At 40.0% G+C, this 23,460-nt stretch overlaps 1 long non-coding RNA gene across 2 annotated transcripts; it reads left to right on the forward strand.

Moving 5' to 3' along the window:
* The first annotated feature begins 6,951 nt into the window (after positions 1–6,951).
* Positions 6,952–23,109, forward strand: LOC145972559 (uncharacterized). 2 transcript variants are annotated; one of them, XR_014439206.1, is made up of 4 exons: positions 6,952–7,427; positions 8,942–9,075; positions 11,219–11,403; positions 13,246–13,926. It is a non-coding gene; the product is annotated as an uncharacterized LOC145972559 (long non-coding RNA). The 2 variants fall into 2 exon arrangements; XR_014439205.1 differs by lacking the exon at positions 13,246–13,926 and adding an exon at positions 18,994–23,109 and having other exon boundaries at positions 6,954–7,427.
* The last annotated feature ends 351 nt before the right edge of the window (positions 23,110–23,460 follow it).

Genomic DNA, 23,460 nt, shown 5'->3' on the forward strand with positions numbered 1-23,460 from the left:
GGGAGTATGATATTTTGGAAATTCGAAAATAACTCGAGACAGCAGGAATGATCAACAATCGATCAGTTGATCTTTGAGCGACATTTTTAATCGATCTATCTATGCACTTGTCATCACGTTGCGTGATTATTATATAATATTCCTAGTAATATTTTTTTAAATATTTTGATAGACTATACTTTGATCAATGAGAATTTAATGATAGTTATAATATGTGGGAGTGTGATATTTTGGAAATTCGAAAATAACTCGAGACAAGAATGGTCAACGAGTCGATCGACCGATCAGTTGATCTCTGTGCAACTTAATCGGTCCACTCATATACTTATCTCGCGTTATTATGCAATATTCTTTGCAATGTTTTTTTAAACAATATTTCGATAGAATATACTTTAATCGATTCACTAAAAATTTGATATGTGGAAATGTAATATTTCGCTAATATTCTCGCCATTAAAAGTTTTAAATGTTTCTCACTGATATAAGATTCAATAATAAAATTTATAATGCTTAAATAAACGTAAGATCATTCAGGTTATTTCAAAGTTAAAACAATATGTATAAAAATCTTCTATATATTATATAAAAGATCAAAGAATCTTACGATTTAATAATTGAATAATGTAATATTGTGTCTAATGTTCCTACATACAGGATAGGCAATAGCAAATATATCTACATCTAATAGTAAATATATATAAACATCTTAGCATTATAATCTTCACATAGTTGGGATGATTAGTCGCTCTTATCTGGAATAGTCAAGACAAAGAAAAAGAGAGGGAGGAAGAAGATGTTCCATGTCGAGACAACGAATATCTCACGCCGCCTTCCGTTCGTCGTAACGTACATATAAACAACGCAGTAAGAGTATGGCGTAAGACGGAGGAGGCGCAAGACGAACGAGATCATTGGTAACTTTCCCGTTCGGAGAAGACTGTAATGCGCCGAAGTCGTCGACGCCATATCCGACGAGTTACGATAGCGTTGGTGATAGCGTTATTAGTCATAGCTGTTGCATACCGTGTGGAAAATGGAGACATCCGGCAAGGACGGCGAGACCGAGTTCGACTTAGAAATTTAAAGAATGGTCGCGTACACACACACACACACACACTTGTACGTGTATGAGGGAGGGAAGGGAGCCCGCCCGCACCTGCGCGCGCGCGCGCGCGTGCAATCGACTAGTGCAACCTTGACGATCGAGAGTGACGATATCTGCACGCCGTGGATAATCCTACTCTTCTCGTCTCTTCGTTAATTCCCGACGTGTCCTTAAAACGCGGCCTTTTTTTCCAAAGGAAACTTGATCGACGTACATGCGTACATACGCAGAGAGAACGACGCCCACGCGCTACTCGCGTGGATCGATTTCATATTATTCAAAACGAAGACTTACGTGCGTCCCGCCAATAAGAAAATCGCTAAATTATTTTACTGCCGATACCCAACCAGATAATATCCAATTAGCACGATTACAAATTAAATAATTAATTAAATTTAAGTTAGTCGATTATGATAATAGCTATGTTTAATTTCTCGAACGCAATATTATGAATTCATTTATTATCGTTATCAAAGAGGGCTCAAAAAGCTACAGAAAGATTCGGATACGTCATATGTAACGACAAGGGATACCACGTATGTATCACTGGTCTCTGTTCACAGCCGGAGAAAACGTTGTCACGTGGCATCGCGTTTCGACCTGGGTCTTCCCCTTTATTCCGCCGGCCGGAGAAGTCAACTTCTTGAGGTCGAGGAATTTAATAACGGACGAGGTCGAGTTGCGCGTCGACGCGCGCGCGCGCTCCTCGGGAAGCAGCTTCGAGTGTTGGTGACCGGCGGAGGTTGCGCTCATTCATAGGAATTTTACAGGTTGTCAGGCAGGTTTGACCGGCCTTTGTCATGGGAGCAACGCGGAGGAGAGCCATCCGACAGAGATATCCGTCTCTCTTCTCCGGCTCCTCTCTGTGCGCGCGGATGAATTTAGACGTCGCGCATACCTATCTATCTACCTGTGTGGTACCTCTGCGACCTATGCGGGTTTCATCTCGGCGTTGTTATCCCGCCGATCGATTCGGGGCCGATCCGGGGATTTTCACGTCACCTTTGTTGTGACACATGAGAGTAGAGCGAAACGCGATGGTGAGAGAGATGGTGAAATGCGCTGGCACTCGTGAAAGAAGGAGAGAAACACACGGTCGGTCGACCGTGAGGATCAGTGGCGAATCAAATAAGATAATCGTGCTGCGGCCTCGCGTATGTGTGGATGATACGTAACGAAGTTGGAGAAGTCATTGTATCGAAATAAAGGCCTACACTCACATTTGGTAGCTTAATTTCAAGTCGAAATATAAAGCTCGATTTTTCAAACTGACAAGAGATAAGTATATTTGTATACATAAAGATACAAATATCTATTGAAAATATGAAGCATGATATCAAGACTTTGATATGGTCGAAGAACAAATTATCTTATCGTTAAAGTCCTACGAACATAAGTTTTGTTCTGTTGTTCGATTTAATGACCGATACGGAACGAGGAATCTTTTCGTTTAAAAATAATCACGTGCGTGTCAGTCACATATATATCATTTCGTCGAGTTTCTTTAAATATATTTATGCCGTGAGAATTCTTAAAGAGATGCGGAAACCGAGTGTTGGACAGAAAATATTTGTACCAGCGCGATAATCACCTAGCAAGGTGAAATGCGCATAAATTTTAAGGTATGAGGCTGCGATAGGAATAATTTAGATAGCGTCATACGTTGTTTTCATCGCCGAATATTAACGCGCGATAACGCTCCAAAAGAATAGATGTCTGTCGCTCCGAATATCTCGTTCGAAGACTGTCACGTATAAAAATTTATATAAGATATAAAAATTAAAAATTTCGTCACAATTTTCGAATAAAATATTACGAATCCCCGAAAGTTTATTCAAATAATTACTTGAGAATTGAATTTTTTCGACACGTTAAATCAATATCTATCTCTGCCTGAGACTCGCGGTGTCCTAATCTCTCTCGGATTTCGTCATCGGTCGAATAAGAGGTCTCGAAGGCAATGATCGACTCGATATCGACACTCATGCATGCGTGTATATATACACGCGTGTACACGCGTTTTGTAGAGACACGGTACAGCAACGATATCTCGCGGGCGTCTCGTGGAGAACTTGCGAACCGCTCTTTTATCCGGAGCGCAATTGAGTCTCGCACACACACACTCAAAACGGCCTTTCGAAAGAGAGACAGAGAGAAAGAGAGAGAAAAGTAACGGTATACGATTATTACCGAGTCTATACTCTCACGAAACTGAAACATTCGCGCGCGTTTCGCAGCGCTGGTTTATAGGTACGCGGATTATTAGGTATCGCTTGACGGGCGCGGTGACAGGTCGGCGTCTTCTAACCGATTCGCCAAGTGAAACGGAACAAATATGCGTGGCCATATAAATCTACGACCAAAGTATCTTCGATTATTCGGAACAGAAAATTGTAGCAATCTGCAGTTGCAATTGTTGCGAGCGATTGTTTCTGCAAAGAAGATTCTTATTTACACTATCTCGATGTTATATGATAATGTGTCGCGAAAAAAAAAAAATAATATAATAAATAAATAAAAAAATAAATAATAATTTGTCATCGAAATGTACGATAAAATGCTTAATAAGCTCCGAGAGATGTGAATCTTTATTAGTATAGGAACGCGCTACTTTCACGAATCGCATGAAACTAGGGAAAGAAAGTCCATCTTGATAAAACCGCATATTGTATGTATGTATGTAAATAAAAGAAAACAAATCCCGCATGTATAAAACGAAATGAGATTACTTTGGACGTACGTGCTTTTTCAATACGTAGCTTGGCAATTTCGTCTCCGTTGGATAAATATACCGCTTTGCTTCAACCATATTGCGTTGTATTGTTATCCTCATTGTATGATAGTCGATGACTGCGAGTAGCCTTAGAGCGAAAGGGGAAATGCTCTCAAACTGCGCGGAAAAAAAAGAGAAATCGACGGCTAGATGAGAGATCGATGTCCTATAAAGAGAAATATCTGCTGCCCGAGAGCGCGGCTCGATGCATGCGCGCTTTTCATTCGTCATTAACTCATATCGTTTATTTTTATTTTCAAATTTTTAAGCAAAGGCTATTTGTGCATTGTCAATTTAATACGTTCGCATGATAGAATTCGATCAAACAGCGAACAATATTTGCGCGCCGAAAATTTAATTACATCTCGTATTTAATACATTAAATGTGTTTCATATTTTATCTCGTTAAACTCTTGTGTTATTCCCGTTAATTTTTGTAAATTATTTTAATTCTTTCTATATGCGACTTTTACATAACAGTTGACCCCTTTCTTATATCACTACCTGAATATTTGAGACATTAAATTTGTTATCATCTAATAATTCATAAATCTCGATATAATGTAATATAATTATTAAGAATCGCTTTTCAATTTATGAATTATCTATTTGCCACAAGAATTTATCTCCCTTAATCATAATTAATATACGAGAACGATAAATAATCCAGGATATCTATTTTCGCTATTAAAATATACTAATCATTCAAGCAATCGAGATTCATCGGAGCGTGTCTCGTCTTCATGGAACTTACAAAACCTGTTTCGGCGAATCGGTTTTATCGACATTCGAGTCGTATAAAAATCTGCACGATACGCACTTTCCGAATAAAGAATCGCACAAGAGGAGCATAATAGTATTACGCTGCGTTTGGCATCGATCCTCTCCGGGAAATCGTGAATGAAATATACTCATAATCTTCCGCGCCTTTATTCTTTCGCCCTCGCGCACGCCCTCGGAACGCATTCCACGACGCCGCGTCCGCCGACGATCTGCATTCGCAGAAAAGGACGAAGCGGCCGAGGAAGCGAGCAAAACGAATTAGCATCCCGATCGTCCCGAGCTTCTCCATACGGCCGTTCCCTTCGCCCTCTCCCCTACGGTCCCCACCCACTGTCCCTGCCGCTGGAGAGGAACGCACAGTTTCTTCTTATGTACATACACGTAAGAGAACGTATACGAGGCGTAGTCGCGCGAGCAATCACATAAATCACGTGATTTCGATGGCTCGTGAACAATTTCTATAGATGGTAATAATATGCCTCTTCGAGAGACAGAAAGAGGGAGAGATAGAGATAGATAGAGAGAGAGAGAGAGAGTGCTGAGGATTTAAATGGGGTGTTCGTTATTGATTGGGGCGCCTTAGGAGAGATACCTTAGTGTAAGATGCTTCACCTCCCACGCATTTTTTTATTTTATGCATCTTCAGTTAATTTGTTATCTATTTATTTCATTCAACTAGGAGAATCGTGTGTACCGCGTTTCGTATTGTATACTATTGATTGAAGAGTCGCACATTTCGCACGTTTCCAGCAATCCCACGAAAATAGCAATACGTTCCCTAGCATGTTTAAGGGATGCTTGAATGTAACTAAGTCTATAGGTACGACTATAGTTAGAGCTTAGTTTCTGAAAACTACAGTTAGGTTCTCTACTTGGGATTATAATCTTAAGTGGAGACAACGAGTTGCTACTGTGGTAATACTATGGCGATAGCTAACCCTATCTATCAACTGGTCCCAAAGTGATTATCAGCTCACTTAACTTTGATAGTTTTTCATTTTTAAAACAATGACGTTTCTTTAAATAAAATTTTTCAACTGTATTTATCAGGAAAATATGAATTGTTAGAACCTTCCGCGCGGATATCTCGTACATCGTTTTGTTGCGAAATATTTGCAATCTGAAACGACTCTTGTGAGCGAGTAGTTCGAATACGAATTCGATATTCGTGTGTTTCATTTTATGAGTGGTTCGGCAAAATATGAAATAAACATCGGTGAGTACATATACTTGCGCTAAGAGGTACTTGTGTATAAATACGATCGAATGCATATGTCATACCTATGAAGACTTGCTGTATGTTTAAAAGCACTAATTTTATATTCAAAATAATCTGCATGTTCAAAGATACCATGCGAGATTCTAATATCTTTTTTTTTTACTTTTCGAGAGCACGCTGAATTTTCCACTCGTCTATCTTGTATTTGCAGACTCCACCTACGCGTAAAGTATTTCAGAAAATGATGTATCTTACGATATTTTTTCATTCAACCGTGATATAAATGACAGTTACACATACACACACATCCTCCCAGAGAACATTGAAAAGAATCTCATAAAAAAAAAATATATATATATATAAATTGATAGCTTTGAAAAATTATTTATTCTTCCGAAAATTGTTTATTCATGATACAATTTTTTAAACGTTTAAAATTTGTCGAATGCCAGTAACTAGAAATTTGTTCGATTAACTATGTATTAGATTCCTGACAAGAAACATTTCGGATACAATTAATAATTCACAGACGGTATGAAAGATATATGAGATATATAAATGTACAAGCTAAAACTACTATAAGCTACATTTGCATCACGCCCGTTGTAATGTCATGAATTTGCCTATACGCGTCGAGCACACTTGGGCGATAAGCGGACGCAAGTTGGACTATAACGATTCTCTCTAGGAACACACTAGTACTTGGATAAATGCCCGACTGATATACACCGTTGATTCGAGTATGCGAACACGGCGAATGTGCCTTGACAATGGTCTATGTATGCGAAAGCATCGAGATTCACGTTTATCGTCTTTCGCACGGCAAAATATCGTAGCAAAAATTTACGTCTATGCAAACATATATATAATCAATTATGTCTTTGTACGAAAATGTTGAAATACTAAAATTGACAGTTCAAAATAAGAGAGTATTCATCAAATAAAGAGGAGAATCGTATATTCTATTTTTCAATTAATTTGAAGTGAATTATATTTGAATGTAAAATTTAATTAGAAATATTACGGATAATTAAAAGCATAATTTCTCTTTTGATATTTTTGCAAAGGAATAATAGTAGATTTTAATAATAGGATTTTTGCAAAGGAATAATAGTAGGAATAATAGTAGTATTTTTGCAAAGGAATAATAGTAAATTTTAGGAAATAAATATATTTAAAATAAATAAACATATTTTTGTACGCGTAACTTTTTGTTGTAAGTTACATATACCTGCGTACACATAATATTTACCGCGTGCTATCGAGTGCGCAAGCGTTGACGCGTGTAGTGGCGCGTTGCCGACAGGCGCGCTCGGCTTGCTCGGCCCGTTAGCCAGTGGTCTCCGTGCGGTTTGTCCATGTGGAGATCACGCTCCCCCGCCGGCCGAACGGACATGTAAGTGCTCCGAGTAGGTGTGAGAGCCGTGTAGGTGGCTCTCTCGCTTAGGCGGAGGTCGAGGAAGCGGGGTCGCTGACGTCCCCAGTCTGACGCCGAGCGGCTGATCTCCAACCGAACCACGGGCGAGAGAACCACGTTACGTTAAGTGGTAAGGACGAAGAGAATACCGGGCGTGCGTCACCGAGATCCGCCAATTTGCGACTGGCTCCGCTCGAGCGAGTCTCGTCGACAGGTCTATTAAAATCAAGCAACGTTTAGCTGAACAACGTTGACAAAGAAGCTGCTAATATGCTAATGACACGCACCATTTTTGCCAAATATGAGTGCCATGGGACCTCATGGGACTCGCAATTTTAAATAAGGGAGAGAGAAAGATAATTAGAGCACTGGCTTTTCTCTCTCGATTGAATTATCCATATGATTAGATTATATAAATTCATGAAATTCTGTGTCGCAAAAAATTATAAATGTATGTCAATTTTTTTTTTTTTTTTAATAAAGTTGAAGAAATTATATAATCTATATTCCTTAGAATCTTTTTTTGCTGATACGATAAACAATAATAATTTTAAAACTTGAAATCTCATAGTTTTGATATCATACAGCAAGTCGCTGTTGGTTATAATACTTGTAAAAAATACATAAATACAAAGATATCGGTGCAAAAAGATGATATATAGTATAGCATGAGACGTTATAATCCGAGACTTTATTTTAGGCGAAGTTGTTTTTACTCAACTAGGCATGTAGTTTAAGCTGCTGATCGGAATTACGAGAGAAAAGCCAGGCCGGAGTTGTCGGGCAAGTATTAATAACGCGAGGAGTGGGTATTGAAATATCGGTTATAGTAGTTATTGTGAAATGTGTAATATTAACCCTTGGACAAGGGAATCCTTATGTGTATATATATATATATATGACGATGTGAAAAATGTTTATAAACTAGCCCTAATGTTTATAACTTTTAGTATAATTATATATAAAACTTTATAAACACCACGTATATGTTAAGCCGATGCGTTTTGCATAAAATGTGCAAATTCTTTAATTTATCTGAATTTTTTTTTATAGAGAAAACCTCTTACGATTACGCTTTTCATGTAAAACTTATTGTAAACTTGCAGTGTCAATTATTAAGATATTAATATTTAGAAAAATCTTTTTGAATATTATAAACGTATGTTAATGCCATAAACACTACTTTGACTTTAAATGAGATTTTTTTATTATGAAGGCTATCTTATATATGTATAAGTATAATATATCGAGAGGATTTCATAACAAAAGAATATATTAAATTTTTAAAAAATCAGATATTAAGATATTATATATATTTTTTTGGGGGAAAAATGAGATATTAAATGAAATATTAATATTCCTGCTTTTTTAACTAAAATATGTAAAAATTGCATTTTTATGTATAAAATTCAAATTTGAAAATATTTTTCTCGTCCTCGTAAAGTTGCTATTTCGGGCTTGCATCCCTATGTGAGATGAAACTCTCGATATTATATGTAAGATAAGAGATTACACATGTTAATAGATAATTACGATATTTTCTAATTGATACTATTTTATCGAAATTGAGATTTGAATAATTAAAATATTAATCACATATAATCTAAGATAATTTATTGTTCAACAATAATATATGTGTTATAGCGATTGGATGTTGCGAAGCACTTTCGTACCACGGAAAAGATCAATGACGTGTCGGGAATAGCGCCAAGGCGACCTGAGACCGAACGTAGCGAGTCACGTCAGAATGCAAGCAAGGAATTTGACCGTACGAGAAGGTAGGTACTTAGGTACGCAGCCATTACTCGCATTGCCAAACCGTGTGCAATGGATACATGGCATTTGAGAAATTGTATTAAGATAATAATTGATCATTTAACAACAAATTTTTTTGATGACACCATCAAAAAGAGTATTAAATTTCGTAAAAAGATTTTTTTGAGATATATTTAAACTATTTCTTTAGATATGTACAAAAGTTATTCACATGTGAAAGTATAAGAAATAAATAGACATTTAAAAGAAAATAAATTTATTTTGCTCAGGATGCTAGAATTGAAAAATCTCGTATCCTTTACTCGAGGATTTAGCTTCGTAATTATAATTACCTTCAAATATGCATTAAAATTACTCACATGCGCGATGTGGAAGAGACCTCTTCTAACAAGGTTCTTCGATAAAAATCGACTTCGTCATGAAAGCGGCGACGTATCGGACGCGGTTTTCCAGTCTGTTACTCATTGCATAATTATCAGCGTATTCCCATAAAACCGAACGACTATACTCGACGCAGGCCGTATAAGTGACCTACCTTACGTCGTTCTCTCCGCTGGTATCAGACTTTACGTGTTCCTCGTCCAACTACAGGGAACTATATGAACGAGACGCGAAAAGGAGATTGTCATTCTCGCGATTTTCCTTGCGAGAATCATCCTCCTCCCGGGGAGTATCCTGCGGCGAAGGGCGCGAGCGAGAAAAATGGCTTGCGGACGCGAGGATTATTTGTAGAATCGTAAACGCGCTGCGTTCCCGCGATGTCTCATCATCCATTCGTTGTCCCCGGCCGTGCGTGCGCGCGATGCTCATCCGCTTCATCATACACGACTCCTCCGCACGGCACGCCGGGAATCCGCGGATATTACGGCGCGATATTTACCACCGTGAATGCCGAATAGCAGCATATATTATGCACGCAGCCCGTAAGTGACGTTCCGAGCCGATGGCGAGGTAACCCTCGCGCGATCATCGCGATCCGAGGAGCCTTACCTTCCTCGGACCGGTACATGCTCGCCTCTATCGCGGCTCGGTCTAGAAAACTATCGATAAGGAGTGCTCGAGGATGGGCGGAATGTGGCGAAACCCGTGTTTGCATACGTAGAATACATAACGTGCACGAGAGAGAAAGAGAGAGAGACAGAGAGATTCCCGAGCCGCGGGAATAGCTTGTTAAGTATACGATGAAACATGGCGGATGGGAGTATTTTTTAGGGGTGCCGGGATCGAATGGAGGGATAGTCGGGTCCCATGATGTGATACAAGAAAATCTACACGCGTAGAGTGTTTTCTCAAATATTTTATACATTTATCGATATTAAAAATACTAAAAATCCTTAAAAATCGAGATTACCTTTGTTACATTTTTTTGTGGACTGTCCCCGCGAATTTTGATATTATTATAGACGGTTTGTAAGAGACCTCGGTATATACAAGGGGGAGCGATATCTCGATTGTACGCTTATAACACAATCCCTGAACAATAGGCACACATGGAGTAAGATGATTCATGATTACGGAATCAACGTGGCCTTGACAGACGCTACAGTGAAAACTGATCCACGAGAGATTCCCCCTTATATATTATAATACAATCACATATAATTACTCACTCGAGGGTGCTCAAATTTAGGAACTTAACATGCTAGGACAATTTAGGAGATCTTAGAGAATTATTCATTATTTTTTTATTAAATTTCATCGCGACGAGATGTACGATAACAGATTGGATATAATATAAATATGTTGCACATTTTATACAATACATATATATATATAATTTATTAAATATCTTAAATATTTTTCATTAAATAATGATAAAGAGATGTATTAACTTTATTTAATGCACAGAAATTTAATTAAAAATATGATATACTTTTTATAAATTATAATATTTTGTTACATCTTTTTTAAACATGTGTGTGAGTAGATTTTTTTAACGATAAAACCTGCAAGAGTAAACATGTATCTTTTTTGGCACAAAAGTTTACTTTAAATGACATCAATATTTTTCATTTAATTGCACTCTAAAATTTAATTAGTAGAGATATATTCTTACTTGTATAAAGTAATTAATATAAAGTTAATTCTAGAATCTATATCTGCAGTATATCGAGGGGATAATCTTTATATATAATCGATGTTTAGAGACTGGAATGCCATTCTGATTGACATCACAGCTTTCAGGACGACGACTAGGATGATCATCGCCCAAGAGCTACCAATAAACACGGAGAGGGAAACATTTTTCCGTCGCATCTCTCAGCGTCTATCTCACAACACTCGTAAGGACAACTCGTGACAGGTTTTCGGACAGATTTCTCCGCTCATCGGTATGTATATTGAGTGGACTTACGCGCTCGTTTACAGGTATGCCAAGCATGTAAGGTCTAACGTTGAAACGCCGATCGTTCGGCCAAGACGAGTGGGAGGAAGGGCTCTTGCGGGTCGAAGAGAGAGAGAGAGAGAGAGAGAGAGAGAGAGAGAGAGAGAGAGAGAGAGAGGACGGGTAGAGGGGGGAAGACAGAAAGAGAGGGTGAACAAGGCGAGAGGCGAAGGAGAAACCGAGACACAAGGGGGTTTACGACAAGGAAGGAACGAGAGAACGACGGAGAAGCAGAGAGGCTCTACTTCTCCGGTCCATGCCTCGAACACGTACGTGTATGCATACACGCGAGCATGCGCCCGCACCCGCGCGAACATAAACGTATATCACGAGGTGCATCTGTAGCCTGTGTGTACAAGAAAGGCGCACACACACACACACGCATACATATATAGTTACGTGGCCCGGCTCCGACTGTCCCGTCTCGTACTCTGGCTTCACGACACTCTTTAAAACTCGACGTAGAGATACGGTGAGAAGAGACGGAACGGAGAACAGACGGGGAGGGAGGATGCGGGGGGGGAGAAGCGAGAGGAAGGAGAGGGCAGGGGGAGGAAAGAGGAAAGGCAGAGAGCGTGGAAGAAAAAAAGAGAGGACGAGAGGAGGACGAAGAGAAGAGAAGAGGAGACCGCGCGATGCATACGCTGCCTAGTCGGAGAGACGTTGCGATGGGAAGGAGAGAGACGGCGGCCGTGTCGGGACGAGAGAGAGACAGAAGGGAAGAAGGAAAGAATGCATTTGTGGATTGCTCGATAGAGTAGGTGGGCGGGTAAGAAGGCTAGGTCGCGCGCTCGCGCTGGTGGGAGCCCTGGCCGCGCACACAACCGGACAACCTGAAGCGGTCTCGAGGCAAGGAACGTACGGACGAACGAACTCGCGCAACGAGCGGCAATTCTATATACGTGGACGCGTACGTGTGCGCGTCCACCTATACGTATTACAGAACACATCGTCGAGAGAGGAACTTACACCCCGTCGCGGCGACACGGTGGGAATTGGCCGCTCTCGCGCGTATGTTAAGTATGCTCGTGCACGCACGTATGCGTACGAGTATGTGTACGCGTGAATATAAATATACGTGGTGTATGGGGGAAGTCGATGGTCGGTCGGGTGCGCGTATACCGGTCCATCGGAGGCCAGAAAGCAGATCCTGCAAAATCATCCGCGGCTTCGTGTGCGCTTCTCTAATGAAGATGTGGTAGATGTATGAATAAGCGGCCGCCGCCAACGTGCGCGTACAGCTTTCCATCTCTTTCTCTCTCTCTCTCTCTCTCTCTGTCTCTTTCTCTGCCTCGATCTCTCCCGGTCTGTCAGATGAGAGACACTCGCGATTCCTCCACTCTCGATAGTATCGAGCGCAATCTTTTCGATTCCTCGATGATAGTAATTGGAATTGTTATTTCACTTTTACCGACTCGAATACAATTATTCGATTACTTTTTCTACCCATTGCTCTCCATTTTCTATTTAACGCGAATTTTACTTATTTGTGTAACTTTTACTTTTATTCGTTTACGATTATTGATATGATGGAGCGTTTTAGAGAGGATCCCGCGATTCCTAATAAAAACCTTTCCCTTTACGCTCGTCTGTCTTCCTCTTTCCGCGTCCCGATCTCTCGTTGCGCCTCTGAAAATCGCGGCGCAATGTCGGAGAACGGCAGGTGGCACGGTGAAGGGAAAATAATGCCGCGGTGAGAGATATCGCGGCTGCGAAATTCCTTTTGCTTTCTCCGTGCGCGCGGTGGCTTTAGCCTCGCGGTGGGTGTAACCGCCTCGTTTGTGTTTAGGTCGCGCATTATTTCACGACGTGACGCTTTAATGGCGAACTCTGATTTCTCGCGGCGCACGCCGGCGAATCTCCCCCGCCTTTTCCTTAACGGGGACAATCGGAAGCAAGATCGTCGATATAACCACGATACGACCACATTTCCCAGATCAAAGTTCGGGACAATCGGGTCGGGCTATTACCCGGGTTGGTAAACCCGCTGTTGGAACAGAGGTTTCTAAAGTAAGGACCTAAGAAGATTTGTAGTGGGGTAGTCATTTTTAAAAGTATACCAATGAATCGTATTTGGAATAATAGTACTAAATTCTTGCAAATTTTTTATAATATAATAAGCGATGCAAATTATCAGTTACTCTCTAAAAATAAATCAGTGTATTATCACTGAAAAACAGTAAATAGTCGCTGATTACAGCAGTTATAAGTACAGCACTGTAAATCAGTGATATTTTATTGAAAGAATCAGTTAATAATTTTGACTGTTTCAATCAGTAATATTTCTCAATATCAGTAATATTTCTTTCGTTATTGTCAGTAATATTAAACTACAATTCATCTCTCTATCTATTTCATATAAAATTAAAAATTTTATTTATATTTACTAAATATTTATTATATTAAAAATTTTATTTTATTTATATATTACATGCATATTGAACTTGTTATTTTAAATAGATAACGAACGAATAATTTTCATTAAGTCGCCAGACATTTATTTGTCCGACTTATAAAGATCGATTTAATATCTGAAGCCTCTCTATTGAGATTGTATCAGAAATTAAATCGAAATAATACTTCTAATTTTAAATGTCGCTCTTTGCAAACTTTGTATAATTCTTATGACTAAAATTAAATACGAGAGAGATAGCGATCGTAGCGATAAACGAACGAACTAGCGATTACTGGTTTTACAGTGAAATTTACTGGTTTTACAGTGAATTTTATTTTAACTGACCATAATCAGTGAGATATAAGATAAAATAACAAAAAAATAAGCGTTTCCACTGAAGATCAGTAAAATACTCACTGATTCTCAGTGAAATCTTATTTTACTGTTTAAATTAGTGATATTTTCACTGATTCACTTTTAAAGAGTATATTATTTCATTGCGATGGCTTACATTATGTTAGTTAGGTTTACATTGGTTTAAGAATATCGATATAATAGATTGATGAAAATGAAATAAAATGGCTCAGAGGGGTTGGACGGTGCCTGAAATTTGACAAATATACAAAAGTTTGCATGACAAATAACCAGTGCAAGTCGATCTGAATTTTTGGAGCGACGCGCTAATTTCACGCCACAACCGATGCACCGCGAGATGCACGTCTCGTTCGCGAGCGGCAGCAAGAGCCGTCGTTTTACAACGTCGCGAAGAGCGTTCGTCTCACGGTTGCGGACCAGAAGCAAAATGAACGCACACGCGGGGTCGGCCCCCTCGAGATAGCACAATCTGGTTGTGTCTTTACTCCGCGCGGGAATGCAAGGGGGAGAAAGAGAGAGAGAGAAACCGAGAGCGAGAGAGAGAGAAAGAGAGAGAGAGAGAGAGAGAGGGCAGCTGGGTGGCGTAAGGTTCTCAGGTAGGAACATTTAGACGGACGTACACACGTCGAGATTCGTGGCCGTTCGCCGATCGTTGACACGGGGGCCCGGAGTGCTCGACTGCATTATCGTTGGCGTGCGAACAGGTAACTTCGAGATCTCTCTTTCTTTTTGTTCCCCTCTTTTCTCCCTCCTCTCTCTCTGTCTCTCTTTATCTGTCTATCTGCCTCTGCCTTTTTCCCTCTTCACCCTCTCGTTTTCTGTCCGCGCGCGCGCTTATGTACGCGACTATTTTCTTATGCCACGCTCGTCCACGCGCTCTCCGCAAACAGATTGCGCTCCGCGAGAAACGAGACCTCCTATCTATGATACGCGAATGGAAAATAATCTGTTTCTTAGTGTTAGTATATCAGCGAATCTGTGCTGTTGATACTTAAAAAATTGCTCGATCGATGATGATGCAATTTATTAATATCCTGTAATTATCTATGCGAAACGTTTCGAATCGACCGTGCCATATTTACACTATCGAATCGTTTCTCGGCCAAATGTTATTTTAGCGAGTCGTTGAAAAATTCGGAGCATCTAAAACAACGGGATTGCTGCAGATCGATATAGATTTGAGTTTTAGTTGAGCTAAATTTCTTTACAACCTATATATAAATGAGATTTGATTTAAAATAATTGAAATTAATACGTGCAAATTCAGGACATCCGTTGGAAATTATAAATTTCCGTCATTTTGATAATTTCTAAAATTAATTTTATCGCACGGTTAATATTTACTTCCTTCTTTTATCAATTCTCCAATACTTGTAATAAAAAAGATAAAAGAAAGAAATCTCTCGCAAAACATTTGTACAGGAAAATGTGTGGTAAACAAAATATTTCTTTGCACATTCCATAAATATTTTATTCCGCAAATTTGTTTGGGTGTATTGTGCATTATACAAATTATACTTTATCTCGTTCCATCTCGAATATTGTAAGAGGAATGTGAAAAAAGTGGTGTCGATACGCAAATGAGCAAAGTAGAAAGTCGAAGCACGTAAAGCACGTGCATACGTCGCGAGCCCGACACAAACGCGCCGCGTGTTACATCATAGTAATATATTTTTCCTCGTTATGCATTGCTGTCAAACGGCGCGAGCGCCGCGAGCGAGGGGAAACACGGGGCATTTCATGCCCCAAAGTTGTCCAAACGTTTCCCACGCCGGGGATCCCGGTGACCGCGATTTTCGCGCAGATCCGTCGCGATCTCGCGGACGATCGAGATCCAGATCGATCTCGCGATATACCCGGAGTGCCATCGATCTCCTCGTGACGCGCGGCGGCCGCGCTACTAGACACTCTCCGAGTTTCTCCCCGTTCCAGTTTCCCGGATGTCCTTTCACGCGGCTCATCGTCCTTCCAATCGGTCGCGGCTAGAGCGCATTCGAGGCTGCGCTATCGAGCGCGTGCGCTGCTCCGATCCGATCCATGAGCGGGAAGCGGTGAGAGGCGGACGTGGACGTGGACGCGGGCGAGGGCGAGGGCGCCTCGTGTGGCACGGGCCACATTCGACGAGGGACGTCGAAACCGGAAGTGGTCCATCGAGAACGGGAGTTGCCTTGGCAACCACGATCTGCTTTAACCCCCGGTCGATCATCGGTCTTCCGCGTCGCTCAAAAGCGTTGTATTATTCGGAGTCGCTGCATTCTCTCTCTTTCTCTCTCTCTCTCCCTTGTGCGCGTTTGAGAGACTCGAAGAAAAGAAAGAGACAAATATATATATTTTTTTAAACGTTATAAGATTGCAAAGTTTTCCGAAATAATTGTTTGAAGAAGAAATTAACAAGCGATCGATTAATGGAATTCTAGAAACGCAATATACGCGTCGTTGTTCACTCATATTTGATTAAGGTATACGATTAGCAGCGCGTGGGTGGTAAGATAATAACTAGGAAAGACAAGTCGTAGACTACGGCAAAACGTTAAGACCGTTACAAAGAGCTAATTTATATCTCTGATATGACTGGTGGAAAATTGTATAACAAACGTAAACATTTGATATAAGCAAGAATTATGGTAACTACGAGCATTAGAGATAATTGCGAAAGCGAGATATAAAATACGGGAAAATTATATGAAAAAGATATATACACGTGGGAAGAGAGGTTTGACAATCTGCTAAAAGCGTGTGTCAGTTCGCCACAAAATAGCTCGTCGATTCACGTGGCTCCGCAAGGAAAACTGCAGATTGCATTTGTGCAGTGCCATGTATAAAAGCGAGTAAAACAAACTAAACAGGGATGCAAGTATAAAAAGATATAATAATGAGAGAGAGGACGAAGGGGGAGAAGGAGAAACAAAGAGGAAAAGAGAGAGCAATATGTCGAGTGCACGTATATGCATGCATGTGTGTGTGTGTGTGTGTGTGTGTGTGTGCGTCTGTATGTGCTATTCGTTCGTTGATACTCGACGGGAGGACGGTGCACATAGCCGAGTCGAGCAGTCACGAGGATGCACGAAGCTGCAACGGCGTCCCACAACAGCGGTCGAGCGACGCAACGCGTCGTGTTACGTCGCCGCGCTGACAGGATCGTCGTAAACGCTCGCCGAGCCCGAGTCGAGAATCGATTTCGATTCGACGTTGACGAAATATTACGAGTCGGCCTGATTGTCCACCCGAAAAATAAACCCTTGAAATTCTGCCTCTGGAAATTACGCGTAGCTTTTATCTTTCTACTTGCATCATTAGATATTTATTTATTTATTTCTCAATTTTGACGTTTCTAAAAGAAAGTCACTCGACTCCGAATACGTGTGAAGGAAAGTTCCTTTTAGCCGTTATAAAAACATTGATACCGCACCCACACACGTGGATAGCGGCGAGCCGAGAATGCTGCATCGTCGAGAGACAGCGTATAATTCACTCGAGCCCGACTAACGGCTGGAGGAGAGATTCCGCCTAATTTCCTAGCGCACGGCCAACGCCATGGAAAGCCATCGGGTTCTCTCGCTCTCCACGCCTGCGCCAGGCGTGGATCAATCCGGCAGAGAACCTCGAACACTTTTTGTATTTCGTTTCTATCGAATTTCGAAGATTCGTCGGAGGAGAAATCGCACGCCTCGCCGAACCCAACGTCGACCTTCGACGCAAATACCTCGCATGCACGGTTATTAGACCCCAAAGACGACGTAAGAACAATATTTAAAATGAAATGTACCCATCCAGAACATTGTTGTAACATTGCAGCAATATTGCGGCAATATTGCTGTAATGTTACAACAATGTTTTGTGCTATACAAGTACTCTCCTTTTTTATCCTTTTTTATTATTTTAATTATTGATTTTAATTCGACACAATTCGACGCGTATAATCGATTCATGAGAATCCGTCTGTCCTCTCGTAGCTTATCGCGGTTCCCAAGGGCGGCGATGCCGCGCAGTCCGATACTGTACGTGTGGCGCGCTCGCGTGTGTGCGCGTGCACGTATGTGTGGTTGATGCGGTTGGTATGAGTACCGTGTATTGTGCCCGATGTGTGGGTCGCGCTGTGTTATAGGAATGCTGTCGGCAGCCGGCAGCAGGGTCGCCCACTGTTACTCGCTCGGACTTGCTTTTGCTCGCCTCCTCCGGCCTTCCCGCGCCCCCCGTCTCGCGACTCGCGCTCTCGCTCGATTCCGTTTTAAAACTATATTGGCGTGCCCCCTTTGTACTCCCGGGCACACACTCGCTCCGCTCGACTCCGCGTGGCGTGGCATGGTTCACGTATACACGCGCGCATATCGCATTACATATTTGTCCGCGGGAAGAGCGAGCGCGAGGAGAGGAATCGTCGCGCCTCGCGCGATCAGACTTTCTAGGCGACGATTTTTTTTTTCACTCGTATTTCATTGTCAATATAGACAAATCGGCGTGATTCCCTCCTTTTCGAAGGCGCGTTGCGCAATCGGGAAAACAGGATGAAATCTCGAATGATTGGGATGCAGATGTGATTTTTTATGTAATTATTTAAAAAATAATAATTTTCGTAATTTAAAAAATATTGAAAAGATAAAAGAATGATTATTAAATTGATATTAAAATGTATCTATGATTTTCCTTGACGTCTCGATATTTTATTATTAACAGGATTAACTAGATTTGATTAAAGGAATAATTCTGATAAAAATTCAATTATATAAAGTTATATTAAATTGTATAATGAAATACGTGGTGTTACAGGATAAAAAATATACATCTCAAAGGGTGTCCATTATTCATTCGAACACATGTTCAGTCAGCCAGCGAAACAAGATAGTTTTAGATAGCAGAGTCCTCAGAGAAACAATATCTGTATTTAATTAACTGTAATGATATGCATAATTTTTATTTTTTATATGGTAATAACACAAAAAATTTATTGTAGTGCGTCATATACGATACATGATGCAAATTCTTGATCGATAAAATTTAATAGTTGCACATTTTTTAATGCCCACACATTTTATAAAGATATACATATATTAATGTATATCAAATGTTACATTTTATCCACATGTATATGAATCAAATAATATCTATCTCTCCTACGATCTTTCTTCGTGAGGTGTCTATTGTCAAACGTTTGCTATCGTCTATCCTGATACATTCACAAGCAAGTCATGATTCAACAAAGAAAATATGAAGTTTAAAGGTTTTTAGAGTTAAATAAATTTAATTTGTCGATTACTATGTTTGTTTTGTAAATTAATAGTTTGTTTTATTCTATTTATTCGATATCAAAATACATTAAAATTGATTTAATATATTGATAATTGAAAGAATGCTATATAATGGGATTATTGTCGATTTATTGTAAATATTTTAATTGTATAGGGTGTTTCTTAATAAGTGCGAAAAATTTTAGGAGATGATTCTTTGTCGAAAATTAAGGGGGATTTTTCATATAAACATACTCCTACATCCCTCCCTGTGAAGTTACACTCCAAAAATGGGGGAAAAAATTAGGTTTTTATATTTTTCTCAAATTTGGAACAAGTTAAAGAAATGAAATTAGGTGGATATTTTCTAGTAGTAAAAAGGTTATTTAATAATATTTTTTTCAGCCTCCCGTATTGTTATAAGGGGATGAAAACTAGTAACCCCTATTCAATTTTTTATTAGAACTTTTTAATGTTTATATGAAAAACCTCCCTTAGTTTTCGACAAAGAATCATCTCTTAAAATTTTTCGCACTTATTAAGAAACACCCTGTATAACATGAGAAGAGAGCGTACAAAATTTTGACAGAATTATAAAGTTCGAGAGGTAGTGTGATTTATTTGACATATAAAGATATAGATTATATTAATGACAGTTTCAGCTAGTGAGAAACATTATTAAGCAACATTGGCGTTTCGAGTGCATATCTCTTATAAGGAGACGCGTACAAAGGTGCAATACACCCGCATGGATCTCGCGTCTCTCTGGCTTCCTCTCCCTCCTGAATTAAATAATAAAACCGGATATGTATGGAGACGCGGATATATATGTACATACGTGTATCGTGTTACTTATTTGTCCGGAAGAAGAGGAGACTCGTCTCGACATTACTACCGGGGAGTGCCTTACGTGGAGATGCGCTGGTTTGGCCTGCGCGTTCGTTAAATTTTAAACAAAGGAAATACAAGCGGCACATGTTTTTCTGTTATGCCGCCTGGTCATTACTTTACTTACTTTTATAAGTATTTAATAGATATATTTAGGATTAGTGTATCTCGAAAAGCGTCAAATTGCGTACTTTCACACCCGAAAGGGTTCTGAAAATATGTATCGATATTCTTTAAATTTCCTGCTGTTTGCTCAAGATTAATATTTAAATTATTTATATTTTTATTCCAATTTTTATCTGTTAGATATATATTCTTAAGATATAAATAAATTAAAAAGAAATACAAATGTATATAGCTAACAGTCATGATAAAAGATCATGACAATAGTAGAAGGGTTGTATAGAATTTAACGAGCTCTTCAGTAAAACTGGCAAGATATAGCATAGTAGAATGAATTGATCGATACTTCAAGACGTGTATCTCATCTTGCAATAGTTTTTAAATAAAGTCTTTATGCTCCCTCTCCTACACGTCTGTTGATTCCTCTGCCTCAAGCACTGGATTTAGGAAAGATGCGTTCCATGATGTGCTTTCGTCTCCCCCTTTTTGCCACCGCTGGTAGCTCACATTATAGAATCTTAAAAAGGGCTCCTTTTCAGAGAGCTTGAATTTGAGAATGTGTTTCATTCACGGAACTCGATATTCGGACCTGCTACTCGGTAGAATCGAAAACTAAAGGCTGCCGTATCTCTCGGGAATTCCCAGGAAATGCCTGGGAATATTGTACAAAAAGAGTCTGAGAGAAGAGTTTTTGGTAAGGTCTTCGTTTCGGGATTAAAGCAGGTCTCTCTTTCTTCCCGGACTGTCGGCTCTTTCCACGAAACTCATCACTGTTCAACGGGCTTTATCCTGCCTCTTGTTTGCCTTTTCTTACCAACCGCGCATCCCGCATCTCTGTCTTTTGCTCGGGTTTTCTTCTCTCTTTTCTCTTTCTCTCTCTCTCTTTCTTTTTATCTTCTCCCCTTTCTTTCTTTTTCTTTCCCTCTAGCTCTCTTCCTCGACCTCTGCCGTCGTCATATTTTTCTCTCGCTTTCTCTTTCCCTTTATCCCTGTGTGTATCTCCCGTTCCCTCCACGAAACCTTTTGCCGAATGGCGTGCCTTACGGCAGGTCTCCTTCGGCCTGTCTGCCAGAGAGGAGCATGCTCCGTTTTGGTCGTCGTAGTTGGTTCTCGATGGCGTGGCTGGGCGCGTTCTTGATAATCGGTCGAGTCCTACCGGTCGAGCCCCGAAGAGATCCTGAGAGTATCCAGCATCTGCCCCGCCACCGCGAATCGCCCGAACCGTCGCGGACGGAAATCTCGCCGCAGCCCGCTCGCCGATTTCACTCTTTCTCGCGCGAGCCGCCAGGCTCCGATTGTTCGCGCGCGCGTGCCGGATACGAGATCTCGTCTTGGATTTGCGAAATCGATTGTCGATTGTATAATCGCTCCTATGCCAGATGAAAAAAGAAAGAGTCGCGCGAACCAATTCGAATGTAATGTCAGATCCGTAATAACAGCTGTTAACTGACATTCTAAAATATCTAGCCGGATATGAATAAAACATTATTCAAATTTATTTGAGATTAATTGAGAGATAATACTTTCCAATATATATATTGAAATTTCAATTATTATTCAAGTTTTCGCGATTAGCTATTATTTAAAAGTATTTAAAATTATTTAAAACTATTTAAAATATTTAGAAATACTTAAAATTGTTTATAACATACCATTAAAAATTATATATTGGAGATATGAAAATACAAATTAATGATAAGCTGTTGTTAAATGAATAAAAATGGAAGTAGGGAAATTTTCATTCAAACGCGAGATATATGAAAACATGAGAATCGAGGTATAATTGTGGATGAGGAGTATGATGCGTTGTCCTGGCTCGAGCCGAAGGCCCAGCTTCTGAGTAACGGAATGTCACGAGACGTCCTCCACGCCTCAAGGCTACGCAGGACAAAGTGTTACAGGGTAATATGCGCTTGCGAGGATATCAGTTTCTAATTATTGCTCAAAGGTACGTAGTAGATCGCACATCGTTATCGCAGAGGAGGGCGACCCTCGTGTGGGAAGGGGGGGCCGTAGCCTTCGAAGCTCATGCATTTTAAATCATTGCCTGTCGCGACGCAATTTACGCTCGACAAATTATCGAAGTCACGCGGAGATAAAGTCTAGCTCAGACAAAATGACATTTTCATCGAACCTCCCAGCGAACGGATTTTAATAGGAGGCTTTTCTCGCGAAGGTATATTGGCCTACATTAAAGCGAATGCGATATAGACGCACGGATCTTCGACGCAAGCCGAGTGAACGTAAGCGACAGAGTGATCTTTTGAGTGCGTCTGCACCGCGCGAAATTATGCGGTACAGTCGAATGCATTAATTTGTCGGCGCAAATACATGGAACGAATATAACCGATGCGTGCTGTTAATGATGTATTAATGATATATTATTGTTATTAAATGGCTATCCTCTAAAGATTGAAGCTACTTATTTCCTTTACTTTGGGAGAGAAACACGAAAACCTCGTTTATTACATCACTTCTCTTTGAAAAAATATGTAACGTTTAAAGTGCGAGCGAAATGCATTCGTAACTTATTTCGCTGTCCTTCGCTGCTTTAACGAAGATTTGAAAAAATAATCAAATTAATGAGAGAATTTTTAAACGAAAAAAATTGCGATAGTTTGAGAGTATAATGTATACACAAAATTGATTTGAGGCAAACAGATAGAATATTGATACTTTATTCTCTAATTTTCACTCGAGCAAATAATTCAGTTGGAGTCATTGCATTAACGATTGACATCGTTTTTTTTCGATTCTAAATAATTTGCGTCTGAAATTGCATTTGTGGATAAGCACATATGACTTATATTGATTTCTACTACTATTTTTGTGATCGTTTCATGCAAAGAACGTTAAAGGGATTTATGTTTTAGAAAGAGTACGAATACGAAATTTGGTCGGGCGTATTTCAGTTCAGATGGAAACCCGTTCGATAAAACGTGCTCGCATTTGGAAATTGCATTACCTTGCCGAAATCAGCTCCATCGTTTGAAAGGTG

The sequence above is a fragment of the Camponotus vicinus genome, unplaced genomic scaffold (genome assembly GCF_025532165.1).
Source record: "Camponotus vicinus isolate PSW18456_S1 unplaced genomic scaffold, iyCamVici1.0 SCAF_5, whole genome shotgun sequence".
Classification (NCBI taxonomy): domain Eukaryota; kingdom Metazoa; phylum Arthropoda; class Insecta; order Hymenoptera; family Formicidae; genus Camponotus; species Camponotus vicinus.